Below are 17,088 nucleotides of genomic sequence, written 5' to 3'. Positions count from 1 at the left end.
GTGATTGGGTAGTGAAGGGAGAGAAAGGCACAGGGTCTGAGAGATGTACGATAGGATATAGGAGATGTGGAGCTGGCTTTTAGGGGATTTTTGGGTCCCCAAAATCCATCCCAGAAATGATCCCTGCTAGCTCTTCAGGATGAAGCAGGCTCAGCATAGACAAGAGGTGCAGATGGGCCCCTGGCTTCCATTTTGTTTGAGGCACTGATCATTCAGGGCTGATTCAAAGGCAAGCAGTTCTTTAAATGACACATTTTATTGCTGTTCTTTTTCTTCTTTTGGTGATTAAGAGAAAGAGTGTCTGGGAAATGAGCATACCTGAAATCAGCTGGTAATTGCCCTGTATGTGACCGTTCTGCCTGAGGTCCTTGCATCAGTTACTTTGTGATACCTCTTGCCTGTATGAGCTAAAGTTTTGATGGCAGTCTTTTGGCTGGGTCAGAGATGTAACCCTTGAGGCATTTAACATCCTGGAAGCTTGATTAACACTGAAGGGAACACAGAGGTGCTTTAGCTCACTGCTATTTTCAGTTCTCATGCATCAAATGCATGGAAACATGGCATGAATGCACAAAGGAGAATATTTAATATCAATGATGTAATACTGTGGTGTTGGTTCGGTGGCTTTCCAGCATTATTCAACACATCTTTTTCAGCAGAATGATCTTAGTGAAATGAGATTTTATTAAAAACAAGCAGCTCAGTGTATCGTTAAGCATTCAGAGCAACATCTCCATTTCCTTTCTAATGCTGTGGTGCTGAAAACATCCAATTTCAAAAGTGAATGTTTAACTACAAATGTAATTTACAAGAAAAGAATTTTTTTTTTTTGATCTTTTTGAAATCTGCTGAAAGCATGCATATTTGCAGAGCAGCCTTTCTTGCAGGGTTTTAATTTTCTTTTTCTTTCAAAAGAACTGCATAAGAAAGTTGTTCGAGTGATTTCTCCCCAGCTATTCTGCTGAGCGATCCCTAATTACCCTCAGCATTTGAAAGGTGAATGGTACTCTTATGTAATCAACATTAATAATTCAGCTTCATCCGAGAAAGCTTATTGTAGCTCGTTCTTTGATGCCAGAAAACCTCTACTAAAGCATTCATTCTCAATTTAATTCATAAGCTCTTAATAAAGTCAGTCCAGCAAAAGTATTTTGACTACTACTGTTAAAAATGTTGCTGAAATTGTTTCAGATTGGTAAACAGGTATTGTAAATTTTAGTAGAAATGAACTTTCACACTTTGTTTTTGATCCTCAGGATTATCTTGTTTGGTTTAATAGAAAATTCCATAGAAAACAGTGTGCCCATGAACTTTCTCTTTCCTTCCTTTCTGGATGCTTGCTTTCTTTCTAACTGCCCTGTCTGGGGAAAATGTCACTGTATCAAGTGATCAGTGTCAATGGAGGTGAACGGTGTCAATGTTCTTTACAAAACAAGTATGGGAGGTCACACAAGATTTCCAGAGGGACTTTCCATCACATTGAGCCACCACAACCTACTGTTACCAAATCATCATGATTACTGGAAGATAATGGTATTGTTCTCTTTCATTACAAGAATGGGGAGAATGCACTGGCAGACTGGTCTGATCAAAAGTACAATGTAAAGAAACTCCAATGAGCTTCCACCTTTTTATGGTAGATAAGGCTTTCTGTAACAATGAGTTTTACTCTAATACTGACCTGCAGAAATGTAGATGTTCATCTCAGCACAATCTGGGTGATCCGACATGAACAGAGATCCCCTGAAAGCACTCGTTTCTTTGACACCACTGTGCTTTCTACAAGCAGCTGCTAGATATGGATGAATTTATACCAGTCATCAAAATTTTCATGTGTTAACTGATCCCCTTCTCACTGTTTTTAAAGGGATGCGGGTGGACGTTTGTTGTCTGGGTACGAAGGAGGGAGCTGGTGATGTGGCAGGAAGGTGGACATACCAAATGAGTTTCACAGCCTAGAGGCCTTCAAAGTCTAACTGCTCATTTGCAGCTGGGACTGTGTGTCACACATAGGTGTCTTAGACACTTGTGCTGGCTAGTGGAAGAAAAATTGGTCTCTTTTTTTTCATTCTATCATTTATAATTATTACTGAGATTTTCAAAATGTGGAAGAGTCAAGGGAGGTATTTGCTGTTTGAGCACCTGCGAAAATGTGAAAATAGTTACTCTGACTCCAACATAAACAATGAAAAAACATCAGAGGGAGCTGCTTTTTTTTCTTTTTTTTTTTTTTTTTTTTTTTTTCCCAAGGAAAGAAAAAAAGGTACCTCTGCTTGAAATGCCTAATCCTGCAAATGTGTTTTATGGAAGTGCCATCATTTCTACAAGGTGTTATAAAGCTCAGCTGTTCAAAGCAGTTTTGCCTTATCTGTGGAAAATGAGAGTCCTGGTGAATGTTTCTTCACACTTGCCATTTCAAGACTCAAAATATCATATTCATTCATAGCAGCTGAAAGAAATGATTTCTGCTAGGTAGAAGCATAGTCTTTTTATTTCTCAGCTTTTCTATCTCTCAGAAGGGTGTAGTTTTTGCAGACCCAATAGGTGCACTGGAAAGATCACTGGCTTGTAAAGTTCTTTGATATATCAGGATGTGAGATGTTGCAGGAGAAAAAAATACTTTGATTATACTTGTTCACTTGTGTAATATGTCCATGAGCACTCATGCTTCAGTATTAGCATTCCTGGAGTCTGTCAGTACTTAAAAAAAAACCACTAGTGTTTCTTTTCAGGCTTGATTGTATCTGGCTTAAGGTTGTCTGCTTTCAAAACTGTGTGGTTGTATGTCTCTGAATTGGAAAGTATTTGGCTGATACCAAGGATATTCTTTTCTTTTTATTATTTTTTTTTAAAGGGGTAGATGATCCATTGAAGTGATTGTAAAACAGAGGCAAAGAACGAGCATGCAGTGTCCTAGTCAGGATGATAGACAGCTGGTTCTTGGGTTTCCAGCTGAAGTATACCTACTTCTTGGTGCAAACCAGACATGGCTTGGGGCTACGAGTTTGTGGTAAATCCTTGCCAGGTTTTGAACTGGATCAGTTTTCCAACTGAGCTGTTCACTTTAGCCATTTGGAAGTGGCTGTAGCTGTGTTCGGGTCCTCCTGAGTGAGATGGAAACCGGCTGAGAAAAGGATGGAGCTAGAGCCACAACCTCACCAATTGCTGGCACCACTCTCCCTACACCAGGACGGAGCTTCTGGTATAGCCAGAGTGGGATAATCTTGTACAAGTTTTGATCTTGCAATGAATTAACAGCCTTGGGTTATTTTGGGTCAAAAGAGTCTTTTGTGCTCCAGACAATTAGGCTCATTTAGATCAACAATCTTTTTTTTTTTTTTTTTAATTATTATTGTTATTTTACTTTTTTTTCTTTTTATTGCAACAGTTAATAAGTTTCTGTGAGTTTATTATTTATCATTTAGCAGTCCAGGTATTAAATATTACTATGATTTATTTATTTATTTATTTATTTTTAATAGAGTCTAGAAAGCTTATCTGGAACAAAATATTTCTTGTAGGTTATTTCATAGAGGTCATTTCATGTGAGTCTATTCATCAGTGTGCTTTACTTGCTTTGGGCTTATCATATGATGATGTGTAATCAATCAATCACGAACCATTTGTGGTTATTTTGCACATAAAGCTGGCTTTTTTTTTTTTGTTTGTTTGTTTTAATATCCAGACTGGTATGCATTTTTGTTGTGCTTTTCCATAGTTGAGCCATAGAAAAGACCAGTTGTTAGTCTCTGAGATATCTGTCTGCTCAGGAAACTGTATGAAGAAAACAAACTGCCTCCTTAATTAGAAAGCTACGCCTGCTTCTGACTTGAATGACTAAATATTCCTTTTTCTCTCAAACTAATGTGTTATTACTCACATGTGAAGTCTGCTTGTTTTCAGCAGGGATTACTAGTTAGTGCTGTGTGGGAGGGCCCAGCAGGAAAAGTTATGGTTATCCTTGGTTGTCTTTGTGAGAGGAATCTTCTTGGAGGCTCAGCAGCCTTCAGGGCTGCCATGCAGGAAAGGCAAAGTGTGATTTGGGACCCCACTGGTGGTACTGGTGGAGCCTTCTGAACCCTGAATCCACTCTGCATTTGAAGTCATAGCATTGTAAGCCCTTGTTTAAAGAAGAAACATCAGTCATTCCTTGTAGCTACTTGTTGCGAATGATTTATAAGCTTAATGGCTGTTGGGAAAAGAACTGTGCAGCATGAATTTCAGGAGGAAAGAGAGAAGGATGGTAAAGTTACATGGAGAAAAAATGTAAATTGGGAAAATTGCTGTTACTCAGAGCAATCCCTCTGACCCATGAAAGACATGAGAGGTCTACCTACTCTTTTGCACTGTTTCTCTGGGATCATGACATTTTTGAGGGTTGGAAAATATGAGTGCGGATTGGGAAGGAAGCTGTGGAGTCCCCTGCAACAGTCAAAACCAAGGGTAATTATTAGCTGCATATGAACATGAGCTAATCTGGAGCCCATGCTTCCTTCATACCAGTTCTTATTGGCCAAGAGCAGCTGTGAATAGACAGAAAGGGATTCAGTGCCGCAGTCAGTGCCCTAGTTTAATCGTCAGATTAGAGAGAGCCTCTCTTCTTCTTCCATGTAGCTGCATTACTCTGCAATCTTGTGACTTTCTCTTTGTGCTCAGAAACAGTTAATTATTTTGTTGCATCCAAATGATATATTGAAGCCTCGCTACTGAAGAGTCATATGATCAGCAAAACGCCAACAATTTTGCCTCTGTAGAAAAGAGCTGTGAAATACAGCATTATTATCCGAAGCAAATAGCCTCGCTGATTTTCTACTTGTGTCCATATACACATGGCCTCTGCAGACTTTGAAGTGTAGCAGAAAAGAGAAATTCATTTGCTGTTATTTAAAATTTAGTCATGCCTGCAGAGAGAGGAGTCCTTTTGGCATGAGCCTGTAAGCAGTCATTACCTAAAAAATAAAATAGGAGTAATGGAAAAGGTGAGTGGGAAAGGGTAGAGAGAAGGGATTGCTCAAGGTCATTGGAAAGGGGTAAGGTAAGATCTCCTGCGTTGCATCTGGTGGAATAGCTGCTAGGCCACATGTTTCCTCAACATGAGAGTCACCTTTCCTGCAGCCAAGTCATAGGTTCTCTTACTCTGTGAAGACAAACTTCTGCTCTAGATCAGATAGCAAGGACTTGAGCACTGATTGTGCACATGCAAAGGAAGCACGCCATGCAGCAGACCTAGGAGCACACCGATGCTTGATTCCCTTAGCCAAGCTGCACCCAGTTTAGCCATGCTCTGGTAGTGTGGTGCCTTCATACCACATTGGTGACCGTGACACAGGAATATCTCGTTGTATCTTGGCTGGGGGCTGGGGACAGGACATGGGACACTGATTCACACCTCAGTTCAAGGTCGTGGTATCTTTCTTCCTAACTCTAGTATGGTATTTACACCTGTGGGTGTGTGGGATTGGCAGCTCTGTTGGTGTTTACCCACAGATAGGTGTATAAGTAAGCACTGGCATCCACTGGCTATCCATCTGGTTAAGGAAAATTTTCTATTTTATCTATATTCTGTATCTCTCTATATTTCTATACATAGAAACTTATTTATTTTACCACTAAATATCTTAGTTTACACAGGAGCTCTGTTTTTCAGGGAGTAGCCATTGCTCCACCAGAACAAAAATCTATTTGGGCAAATGTTGTCTCCAGTAGTAGCATAAGCATGGTCAGGAGACCAGAAGATATAACAGTGAGGATAAAAGGACATCTGTGTGTGTGTTCACACTCCATTTTTTTCCAGTGTTTGGCCAACTCTATTGATGTGAGCTGACCACAAGTGAATAGGACAAAGCTTTTGGCTCTCGCTGTGTACATTTTGCTCAGCTCCACTGGAAAAGCTTTTAAGATCTATTTGCTACTAATCATTCTCAAGCAACGAATGAATGGGAAAGTATCGTAAGAGAATGATTTACTGTTCATCAAGGATAATAAATGAATAGAGTTATTCACTGGCAGTCACACATCTCTGGCTAATCCTTTTGAAGGTCACTCGTACCAGTCGCTAGTCTCTCATCGCATCTACTGCAGTAGGGAGCAGCACGTCAAGGATAGGTAGTTGCTTAAAAAGGTGGGATCAGGTCTGTTCGGTGGCCTGTGTTTGCTCTTCTCACTGATCCCTCCACTTCACATCACCAAGGACTAGTAAAGGGAAGACTGGAAACATGAAAATGTAATACGCTGCTTAAATTATTGAAATCATCTCAGCCCCAAAGAAAAGAGCTCTCAGCATTAATTGGTCTCTGAGGAAGTCAGAGAAGAACAGTTTGTTTCTGGATGTCCTCTCATGCCCAGATATTACACTAACCAGGTTGCAGGGCATCTGCACTGGTTTCCTCTTGGTGCGAAACCATCTGACTGAAGAACTGGATTGCGACATATTATTAGCATTTTTATTATGTGCTACTTCAAGTTCTTCAAAAAATCCCCCAGTTTGGGTTTTGCGTTGTAACTTCCTTCCTCAGTTCCAGAGTCAGACAACACCAGAGGCGAATAGCAGTGTGACCTCACAGAAGAGAAACATCCGAGGAAATTAGGCTGTTGTAATGACCTGGTAGGTGTGCTTGGGCACTGTTCACTCTCTGGGACTCAAAGAGACAAACAACTGTGTATTGCCTGCCCAGCACAACTGCAGCAGTCTTCTGGTGGCTCTGTTCTGTGCCTGCATGGGCCTGAGCTCCACGGGAAGTACTAAATGGCTGCAGGTCATTCACAGTGGACTAAAAATATAGTTTGTGTTTCAACCTAAGGGAACCACTCACCCGATGGCATACGGCATGCCAGGAGGGGCTGAGGTCTTTGAGCACGTGGGTGAGAGCTGGGGATAGGAGCAAAAGTGAGTAACACATTCCCAGCTTGATTCCTTGCCAAAAGATCCATGAGTCATCTGATGTAGACATCTACAGAGCTGCTGGAAAAGGCAATATTTCTTTCCCATTTCCCATAGGTGCAAAGTGGTTGTGCCACCTGCAAGAAAGAAAGAGGTTAAAGAGAAACAGCAAACTTTTCTAGCTATTTTTTTTTCCTGCCTCCCTTCATTTCTTTAGACAATTACTTATTTCTGCAAAGTTAATTTCTACTGGCCCTCGTCGGATTTCTTTTCTGTCCCTGCAAAGGCCACAGCCTAGAGTGACTTGCTGCCATGGTTAGGGGTCAGGCTCCTGCCTTCTGCCATGAGATAGACCAGATGTTGATCCCATTACTCTGAAGGAAGCAGCTCTTAGTTAAAGACAACAGGCCACTGCTTATATGTACTAACAAGGAGAACTGAGTAAATGGTACCTTTTTACAGCAAATGCAGTGCCTGAATCTTTATACAGTTTGGTTGGTAGCACTCCTGTTGTCTGCTCGGCCAGGATGTCAGCCTGTGTGTAAGGCTGAGTCTGAAGCCCTGCAGCTCTGTGAACCCCTTTGTGATCTGTTTGTTTTCACTCTGGGTTGAGAGCAAACCCAGAAGAGCACAGACTGATGGTTGTGACCTTGATCCACTTTCAGAGCCACAACACACCTTCTTCCTGTGCTGCGGAAAGTAATTACTGAGGTCTTGACTGATGGGTCTTAGAGACAAGCACTGAGTGAGTCTATCTTGATAGAAACAGCAAGTGTTTATGCAAGGAACATCATTCTTGTAAAGGCTGTACTTGATCCACAAAAGGACTCTCTTCTGTGGGTTAAAGTCAGCACCCACGGCATCATACTGATTCTTCTTCTTGAAAAGTTTCCCCAGATATCTCCTGTGGGGATTTCAGGTGTGGGCCACAGCAAGGTGCTTACTGACCTGCTGATGTCCTGTCCCGGGGGAGGTGGGAGCGTGTTTGTATCACGGACACTGCACTGGCCCATCAAAAACAGGCCGTTTTCTGAGGGACCATGTTGCTGTTCTGCAGCAAAGCCAGTTGAGAGTTTATTTTTGGAAGGCTGTTAATAAATAAAAGGACATTGAAAATACAGGTCACAGAGTACAGCAGTATCCTCTTCTGCTCTTCTCTGCTGGGCTCAGTGGAGTGATACTAATCTGGCCTCTTTCCCCTTTCTCTGCAGCCTTCCACTTCAAAACCAGTTTCGCATGCATTCAGGCTGCAGGGAGGTTGTGGGAACCTGGTTCTCACCTTGGAGCTCCGAAGCCTGCATCCCCTTGAGAACCAAAACTGGAGCCTCCTTCTCTGTTTCCTCCCAGAGATTCCTGTTTTCATCTCAAGGGAGCAAAGCCATGTAAATTTTTTATTTTATTTTATTTTATTTTGTTTTGTTTTGTTTTGTTTTGTTTTGTTTTGTTTTGTTTTGTTTTATTTTCTTATTTTTTTTTTCTCAGAAAACCTTCCCTGCCCTGAAATTCCCAGTGATAACAAAACCAACCAAGTAGCTCAGTGCTACAAGCCCTGCTGCACACATGGACCTTGAGCACAATGTCAGCCAAGCTGATGACTGCAGCTGTGCTTCAGAGGCTTAGCTTGTTGTTATCAGGGTCCAGCAGGCAAACAGCACCCTGAACTTGGCTGCTGCACAGCTCCGGCTCTAAAATCCTCCTTCTTGCTACCTCCAAGTTCAAACAGTACAAGCGCCGTTCTAGTTAGGAGTACAGGTGGATGAAACCCACATATGGAGGGGACACAAAATTTGGAAGTTAGACCATACTTTCTTATGTGGTTGAATTGCCCTCTGGCAGTGTCCCCTTTGCATTGCTGTTGTTCAGCTTTCCCATCTCATCCTCCTGCATCAGTAGCATTGTCCTTCCATCCCCTCCCCTAGGCACACCATGCCATTGCTACTTCATTTGCCATCATAAATTCATCTGGCAATGCCTCTGGTGGGTTTCACTTGTCAGGTCACACCAGCTTTCCTCACATATCCTTGATTATCCAAATTACTGCTTTTTTTTCATGCCTTTGACCAGTCAGTATCCTGGTAACACTCTGACAGAAGGGGAAAGGGCACTGTAAATAAAAATGGCTCTGCTTTGCTCATCTTTCTCTTCTTCCCCACATCTGCTCAGCCTCATCCTGCTGGACTGACCTAGGCAGCATCTCCTCTTGAGCTGCCTGTCACTTCTTCCTCTGCATCCCACCCCAAAGGCAGCTGCTGCCCCTCACCTCCCCTGCTGCACGGGCACCTCTCTGGTTGGAAGTGGTGTCAGGCACCGCTCAGCCCTGTGGCTCACCCATTCCATAGCTTCTTTTCGACTCTGTAAGCCACTTGAGTCTAAATGGGGATGGTTCTCTTGAAAAGGACAAATAAAAGGGGTGTATCTATCCGCCCTTGGATGAAGAGGAGATACCACGGGGGTAGGTGTGGGTGCTCTGATTTCTACACTACAGCAGGATAAATCTTTGTGAGATTCCCTAACAGAAATGGAGAAGAGTGGGCTGACCTTTGCAGACTGTCTGGGTCATTTAGTGGAGAAATTTTCAATGAAGTTCCTAGAGGAAGGTCTTTTGGGCTCAAAACTGGTTCATCTGGACATCACATGGCATTTTATCATGTTATACGTAACAGAGATGAGAAAGGGCAATGCAAAGAGAGATTTTTGTCAGTCCCTCTCAGCTGTTATATTAGACTTGGGTAAGGAGGGGTCATGGCAAGAGCCCAAGTGGAGGGAGAGCTTAGGACAAAGGGACAGCGAGAGGGGGAAAGCGAAAGTAATTGTAACCTGCCACAGCAGTGACGGATAGCAAATTCAAGTAGCCAGGCTCATGGTGCAGCCAATTAATCTGCCAGTAGAGATATGAGAACAGCTAATATCTTCTTTTGCCCCAGGGTTTATTTCTCCTTATTTATAACACCATTACTGAGAAAGACACATTTCAGAACTACAGCTTGTTTCGTTTCAGAAGCAAGGAATGGCATGTTGCTCCACTGAGGAGGAAGGTTCCTGAAGTGAGATATGAAAAATAAAAAAAGTTTTTTAGCTCAATTGGAGGAAAAATGTGATTGAAGGAATCTGAAGTAGATGCACTAACTAATTCAAGATAATGATATTAAAAAAGGCACATTCTCCTTGTGATTTCCATAATGATGGAAGTGAATCTATGTCCAGCCCTAATCTTTTAATTCAAAATGTTCTAAATCATCAATTACTGGCAATAGCCTTTTTTTTTTTTTTTTTCCTTGTACTTTTCTGAGGTATCTCCCACTGAGTGGTTTGGATTTTGTTTTGTTTCCTTTTTTCTCTTCAATGCAGAGTGGCCTGTTTGCTGTACATTAAATTTTCAGTGAGAAAATTATGTACTCACACTCATTAAAGAAATTCCATTGTGAGTTTCAGGGTGGTAACCAAGACCCTCTGATTTTTATTTTGAACAGGGAGGAGTCAATAATATTCCAGATATCCCTCAGCCTCCAGCCAGGATAAAATGCCAGATTAACAATGTACTGTGGATGTTAATGGAGAAGTTGGAGAGTGAAGACAAGCCTCGTGCTCATTTCTAACACTGTTTGGGCATTTATGAAACACTCTGTGCAAATTTGAATTCCTCTAGGATGTCGTAGCTAGTGCCGTTTTTACTGAAGACGGAGTCTGTTGACCACATGAGGCCATGGGGCAGCTAGACCACCCAGGACTCTTTGTCATTTTCAATAACTAAATTATTTACCAGAGGGCAAATTGTACCATACTAGCACGTAGAATATTCATTCTTCTCTGGACAATCTTATAACTGCCTCTTTAAAGAAATTATACTAGCTTTCAAGTCATTTGTTCGTATTTGATTCGTTTGTGCTGTATAAGAAAATGAGGAGTAATGCTGAATTATAAGAAAATAAGTTGTGCCAGATGTCTCCTGTGCAATGGAGAGGATGCCTATTTACCCCAAATTTTCAAGTGTGTGTCCAGTTTGGGGCTTTCCCTAGGTATTAATCCTGAAATGTGATTTTGGAAATGCTGAGCCTCAGAAGTTCTCATAGACTCATGGTGAACTTGAAGACCAGTCACAGCATGTTGGGAAATGAGGTACTCTTTTCTCAACTCTCCAAAGTTATGACATCTGGTTGTAACACTTGAACTTTTAAGTACTTTTCATGAAAGAGTGCAAGAGACCACCCAGCATAGCCACCAACCCGGTGGTTAGGAAACTCATCTGGTTCTTCTGGTGTGATTCTTTTTCTCTGTTTCTGGTTTTGAGAAGAAATTCAGCCTGAAGCTGGAAGAATTTCATCAAATCCTATTGAGATGAACAGTATTGCATACCAAACGTTAACATGAGAAGGGACATGCAGTTGTAATGACAGCCGTGAGATCCGTACGTTCCTATTTCTGGTGGGACCACAAAAGTCTTACCAACGGTACTTGAAGTGTCGTGACTGCCATGAGAGATGGTATGTAAAGGATCTTGCAGTCATATTAAAGATCACAAAACTTGCTGGTAGATGCTAGTGACCTGGTTTTTGGGGACAGTTGGTTCTGGAAATCAAGCCACAAGTAAAATGGCCAAATTTGCACAACAAGTCAGCAGTGGAGAGAGAGCAGCAAAGTTAATTCCCGTGGTCTGAGATGTTGCAGTCAGGCTCAACTTCCTCTTTGCATGTGTGCCGCTCCTTGATGGAGGAATGGGGAGAGAAATTAATACTGATGTTACAGCTAAGTGCAGCTTTACAACCTACAGCCCTCTATAGCGGGAGAAACCCGATGGCACAGACCATTCCCCAGGACCTGTAAGAAACGGTCACACGTTATGAAGGAGACGATCTGGCCCGGTCTCTGCATCTTTCTTCTTTTCTCTGGCTTCCCTCTCTGTAAATCACTCCTGCACACATTTTATGCCTACCCAACAGATACAGAAATAATTAAACAGCTTTGGAGAGGAAGTGTTTCCCGTGATAAACCAATTCTCTCTTGGTACTTAAACACTGTGGAAAATTGACTACAAATTGACTCTGACAGGATTAGGGGTCCCCAGCGAGGGATTTTACGGACTCTTGAGAGACACCTGCTGCCTCCCCCTGTGTTCCTGCCTCTTGCACCACGGTGGCTCAGATGGATTGCCTGAGTGCTTGCCTTTTCGTGTTAAGTGGCAGGAAAGCAGCTTTGCAAAGCAGAGTAAACATTGTGCCAGTCTGCAGGACTCACTGCCCCACAGCCTGTGCTGAGCAAAATTCAGCAGCTGCATTGCTGGCCATGCCAGTGCAAGGTGGGGTGCTGGCCAGTGTTGCTGGACAAGAACAGTGCTTTTGCAGTCTAATTAAAAATATACCATTGACTTGGGCTTCCTGCACTAGTAGCAGTGATAGAACTTCTTTTACTTTCCTATTTTATTTTATTTTATTTTATTTTATTTTATTTTATTTTATTTTATTTTATTTTATTTTATTTTATTTTATTTTATTTATTTATTTTATTTTATTTTATTTTATTTTATTTTATTTTATTTTATTTTAATTTCTAGGTCAGTGTGTTAGGAACCTGGAAGTAACAGGATGCTGTCGTGGCCCCATGGGCTGTGGGAGGAAGGTGAGTGTTTTGGGGGGAGGTAAGTTGTGTGGCCCAGAGGGCTGTTGCACGGGGGTATGGGGAATGTTTCTTTCCTGAAGTCCATTAGTGTCTAGTGAGGGAAAACAGGCCTGGCAATATGGTCCTACTGGTGTGGGCTCTACTCTAAAACATCTTCTACTCACATTATAATTTCTAAAGGTTTAAGACCTGATACTGTTATGTGCAACTGGACACATGGCTCATGTAACAGCACAATGTCTCATAGTGCTGGGGGAGAAAACCACATCCGTAAAGGCTTTACCTGTTGAGCTTGTATTTTGGATGTTTAGTGTAAACTACTCGGGCATGTTCAGCCAACTCTGTACCTTTCCTTTTTTTTCAGGTGTGCCAAACTAACACATTTGAGCACACTGTGAATGAACTGTTTATGTCTGCCAAACAGATTTTGTTCTGCTTTGCTTGCTCAATAATGCTTCTGTCTTGTTCTATTAGCAAACCAAAGTCACCTTGGGTGGAGACAACCCAGTATGTTCAGGATTAGAGCTGACAAATCTGCCAGGTTTTCCTGAGATTGGCTATTGCTTGGTTTGTTTTGTTATAGAGAGAAACAAATAATAATTATAAAAGCTCTCCTTACTAACCAGAGGCTTTTGATCCCGCCTGTGAGAGCTGAAGAAACTGATGAGATGAGAGTTGAAGAAACTGGAACTGAAGCCCTTAGTAGACTTTCTCTGAGGGTCCCAAGTTTGTAGTTACTACACAATCCAGCCTTGATTTAAACGTAATATTAATAATAATAATAACAATCATAATATACAACAATAACAATATATATAATAATAACAAAAATATAATAAAAATATATATACTGTAAGTTTAATTCACTCCTGCAGGTGGAGAGGACTAAACCTGGTGTTTAGGTCTTGTGGCTTTGTTTGCTGATGTCCAGCTGGGCATCAAACTGGGATCTTGTTTCCATCACTGGTGGATTTCCTGGGTTCTGATGAGTGTTGATCTTGCACTGCCTTTTGTTTGATGAAAGCTACATATTACTTCTCCCCTTCCCTCTCTTTGATACAGTTTTTTCTATGGAAGCTGCAAGGAGTTAGCATTTCTGACAGCATCTGGCTTGGTTGTAAATATTAATGGGTTCAAGACTGACTATGTAAAACATGAAATGTGTTCAAAACCAAATCATGAAAATGTGCAGGAGTTGAAAATAAGGTAATAATAAAGATAAAAATTGTATCAATTGTGCTATTGAGTGCTAGTGGGAGGTGGTATATGAGGGCCTTTTCTAACTCTGGGACCTCATTTGCTGCCTAGGCCCCAGCAGAAGTACATTGTGCTTTCTACTGAGGATCTGGAACTGCCAAGTCATCGCCTGTGAACTGTGTATGACAAGGAGGAGTGAAACTGGCTTTGAATTAACTGGAATATACATCAGAGTGCCTTAAAGCTTTTGTCAAGTCTTGTATCCCATTAGTCCCTGTTGAAGAGGAAACCTTAAAGACAGAGGAATTGTTAATGCTCTTGGGGAAGGAGGAGAAAACTACTTCAGGTAAGATATTCGGGTTAGATATTTTGAAATAAATGAAATGGTGCTTGCAACCCTCCATCCCTCCTGGCATCTTCTGGGGGTTGTCTGTGAATGAGTTTCTGGGACTGAACCCTTCTACATGGAGGGGGAAGCTGCTGGTGTCATTCCTGTGTATGAAAAGGGGAGGCCTTGAGAGCTGAGATGAGTGTGTGGTTCATATGAAGGAGCGTTAGTGGGTCTGTATGTGGTTTAGCAGCAACAAAACCAAAAAAGTTAAAATTTCGGACAAGAACCACAAACCTGGGGTCTGGTTTAGAGAGAATGGCTTTTCATGCCAAAATTCAAAAGCTCAGCCCTCGTGAGAAGATCAGAGATGGAGGGGAAGTCTGGGAATGGAGACGGGTGGTATCTGGGGAGGAAGGGGTGAGGAAAATGCAGAGCATGTAGCTGGAAGCCAAATTCAACAGACTTAAAGTGGGTGTTGGTCACAAAGAGATAAGAGGGAAATCAGCCTCTAGGATGAGGTGCCATGGAAATTGTGGATGTTTTATCTCATACTCAAATCACGAGTACCTGCCTAGCCTGAGGATGAATTTTAGCCTAATCTCTCTTTAGAGATCAAAACTGGTGTGTTTGTCAGTGAATTCTGAGATTTTTTTGTAGGCTTGAGGTAAATGCCATAAACTGATATCACAGCTGGATTATTACAGTCTGTTATTTCATAATAAGGTGCCAAATTCCCTCTGCCGTTGGAGCGGGATAGCCAATCTTACTCTAAAATCTGATCCACGCTCACAGGATGTTTATGCACCACTGAATGTGATGTCTTTGACAGGAGAATATGCTGCTGAGTTTTTTTAAATCTGAGTGCCCTTTGTTTCTGCAGGATAATACCATGTGTACTGACACTAAATTAAGCTTTAGGGAGCTCAGTTGATTCTTCTGATTATCTGATCGTAGGAATCACAAGCTTGTGACATCATGGTCAGATTTCCAACTAGAACAACACAGATTTTTGAGACTGTTTTGCATCCTACAGTCCATGTCTCTGGAGAACAGGAGGAGGAAGATTTGGAGCTCAAGTATTTGGATCAATTCATCATATGGTTCATGCTTCTCTTTCTAAAAGAGAAATGGGAAAACTGAAAGCATTTTAACACTTCCAAAGTACTTACTTTTATTTTCCTTGAAACTGAATGTTTACTACATTTTAGAAGGATCAATTTGTCTCCAATAAAACCTCAGTTTGAGGCTTTGTAAACCCTTCATTTAGCTGGGGATCGATTTCTGTTTTAATAGGCTTATCTGAGAAAATTATTAGCTTGTTGGTTTGGCTAGGAGGGGGAATATCTTTGTCTTGAGAATGGAAAAATCAGATTTTTGAACAGCTTTATTTCCAATTGTCACTTTAATTGCTGGAAAATTCTACAAATTTTTCTCATGGCTTTTTGAAAAGTAGAACTGTTGCTTTGGAAAGAGCCTGATAAGAAGGAAATTTGTCTTGGCACATATTGCTTCTGACTCTGTAGTGCTGAAAAGTTATTTTGCAAGATTTTGCCTTTCACAAAACTGGAATGAAATATAGTCAAAGCACAGATATGTTTTGCTCTCAGAATGGGGCTACTTGCATTCTAACTTTTTTTTTTCTTTTTTTCTTTTTTTTTTTCTTCCCCTCTGCATTTAATCAGAAAAGAGATAATAAAGAACAACTCAGAGTACATCAAAATCTGTTACATTGCACGGTCTGGAATAAGCATAAACAAGAAGGCAATTAAAGTCTGGTAGCCCTGGCTTCTTAAAAGGAGCTTGGCAGGAAAGCTTATTTAGATAGGGAACGTGGGGCTCGTGGTGTTGAATTCAAATGACTTCAGAGGCACCTGTAATGATGCAGCTTCAGTGAGAGCAGTAAGCTTGGGCAATGCCCTTTTGGTTACGTCCCTCAGGACAGTAGCTGCAGGGTTGGTCAAGGTCACACGAAGTCTGTGAGTGGAGTTGAACAGAAAGCATCTTGTGCCTCTTGAAAAGCCAGCTGCTCTGCACACAGGACTCCAAGAAGAGATAGGGCACATAGCTGAGAAGCAAGCCCTGGAGAAAGGGTCTGTGTGCATCAGGCTCTGGGTTTAGATAAAATACCCTCCTCCTTTTGTTGAAATCCTTTTGCTTGGACTGGGCTTTCATCAGCAAGGAAACTGCCAGCCATAAATCTCATGTAACCCAAACTCCAGATGTTGGCAGGCAGTGTGATAAGTGATGGTAGTAATGGAGACCACCACTGGAAACAGGCGTGCTGTCCCCTGGCATGGCTTGCAGGGTGGAGGCCAGCCCTCAGTCAATGGGAAACACATTGGATTGTAAAACACTGAAGCAAATAAAATGGAGTTTACATGGCCTTTCCCCCAAACGACCTTCCCTGTGCATGCCAGTGCCATTGCCCCAGCACCTCCTCCCCACAGCCTGACGAGGAGCCCATTTTCACTGCGGCCTGCCCTGCAGTGTGCTGTAAGCAATGGGCCTGGGTGCTTGTCAGCAGCTGGCTGCTCCTTCACAGACCATTACCTGCCCAGAAGTCCCAAGCCCCAAGTTGTCCTTCTAGGTACAGCTGTGAGTGCAGCAGGACCTTAAATTACAGCCAGAAAACCCGTAGCAGTGTAAAGCTGGCCGTAAGGGCTGGTTAGTGGATCTTTCCTTCCCTGCAAGTCTAATGCTGGGGCTCTCCGTCCTTTGTGCCTCAACTGGTGCCTCGACGTGTGCCATGCTACTCAAAATGACAGGGGGGTGGTAGTGCTGCTGGGTGGAAAAACATGTCATTAAAAAAGGCTGACAGCAGACGGTGCAAAACCACAGCAGGCAGCATATTTAGCAACCTGGGCTCCCTGCTGTGTGAAGAGGTTAAGAGGAAGGAGAGAGAGATCATTCATAAAAGAGCAAGAAGGTATCACTTGCTGGTAAGTCATTTCTGTCATGCTGTTTCACGCAGAGCATGCTAGGGAGCCAACCCAAACCACAGTGGAAACAATAAATGAATGTGTGTGACTGTGCAGGCTGTGTAATAATTACTCTCTCTTCCTCTTCT

At 42.0% G+C, this 17,088-nt stretch overlaps 1 long non-coding RNA gene across 5 annotated transcripts in view; it reads left to right on the top strand.

Moving 5' to 3' along the window:
- Positions 1 to 17,088, top strand: part of LOC106019054 (uncharacterized) — a 177,971-nt gene that overhangs the window by 144,231 nt on the left and 16,652 nt on the right. For 4 of the 5 annotated variants that reach the window (XR_011808086.1, XR_005264810.2, XR_011808085.1 and 1 more), the window contains exons 7-10: positions 10,351 to 11,361; positions 12,429 to 12,493; positions 13,556 to 13,699; positions 13,802 to 14,036. This is a non-coding gene — a long non-coding RNA (uncharacterized lncRNA). Of the gene's footprint in view, positions 1 to 10,350; positions 11,362 to 12,428; positions 12,494 to 13,555; positions 13,700 to 13,801; positions 14,037 to 14,975; positions 15,701 to 17,088 lie in introns of those variants that run through there. The other variant, XR_011808087.1, reaches the window with a different exon arrangement.

Source organism: Anas platyrhynchos, chromosome 3, assembly GCF_047663525.1.
Source record: "Anas platyrhynchos isolate ZD024472 breed Pekin duck chromosome 3, IASCAAS_PekinDuck_T2T, whole genome shotgun sequence".
Lineage (NCBI taxonomy): Eukaryota > Metazoa > Chordata > Aves > Anseriformes > Anatidae > Anas > Anas platyrhynchos.
Note: the sequence above shows the minus strand (reverse complement) of the source record. Positions and strands in the feature narration are given on the sequence as shown.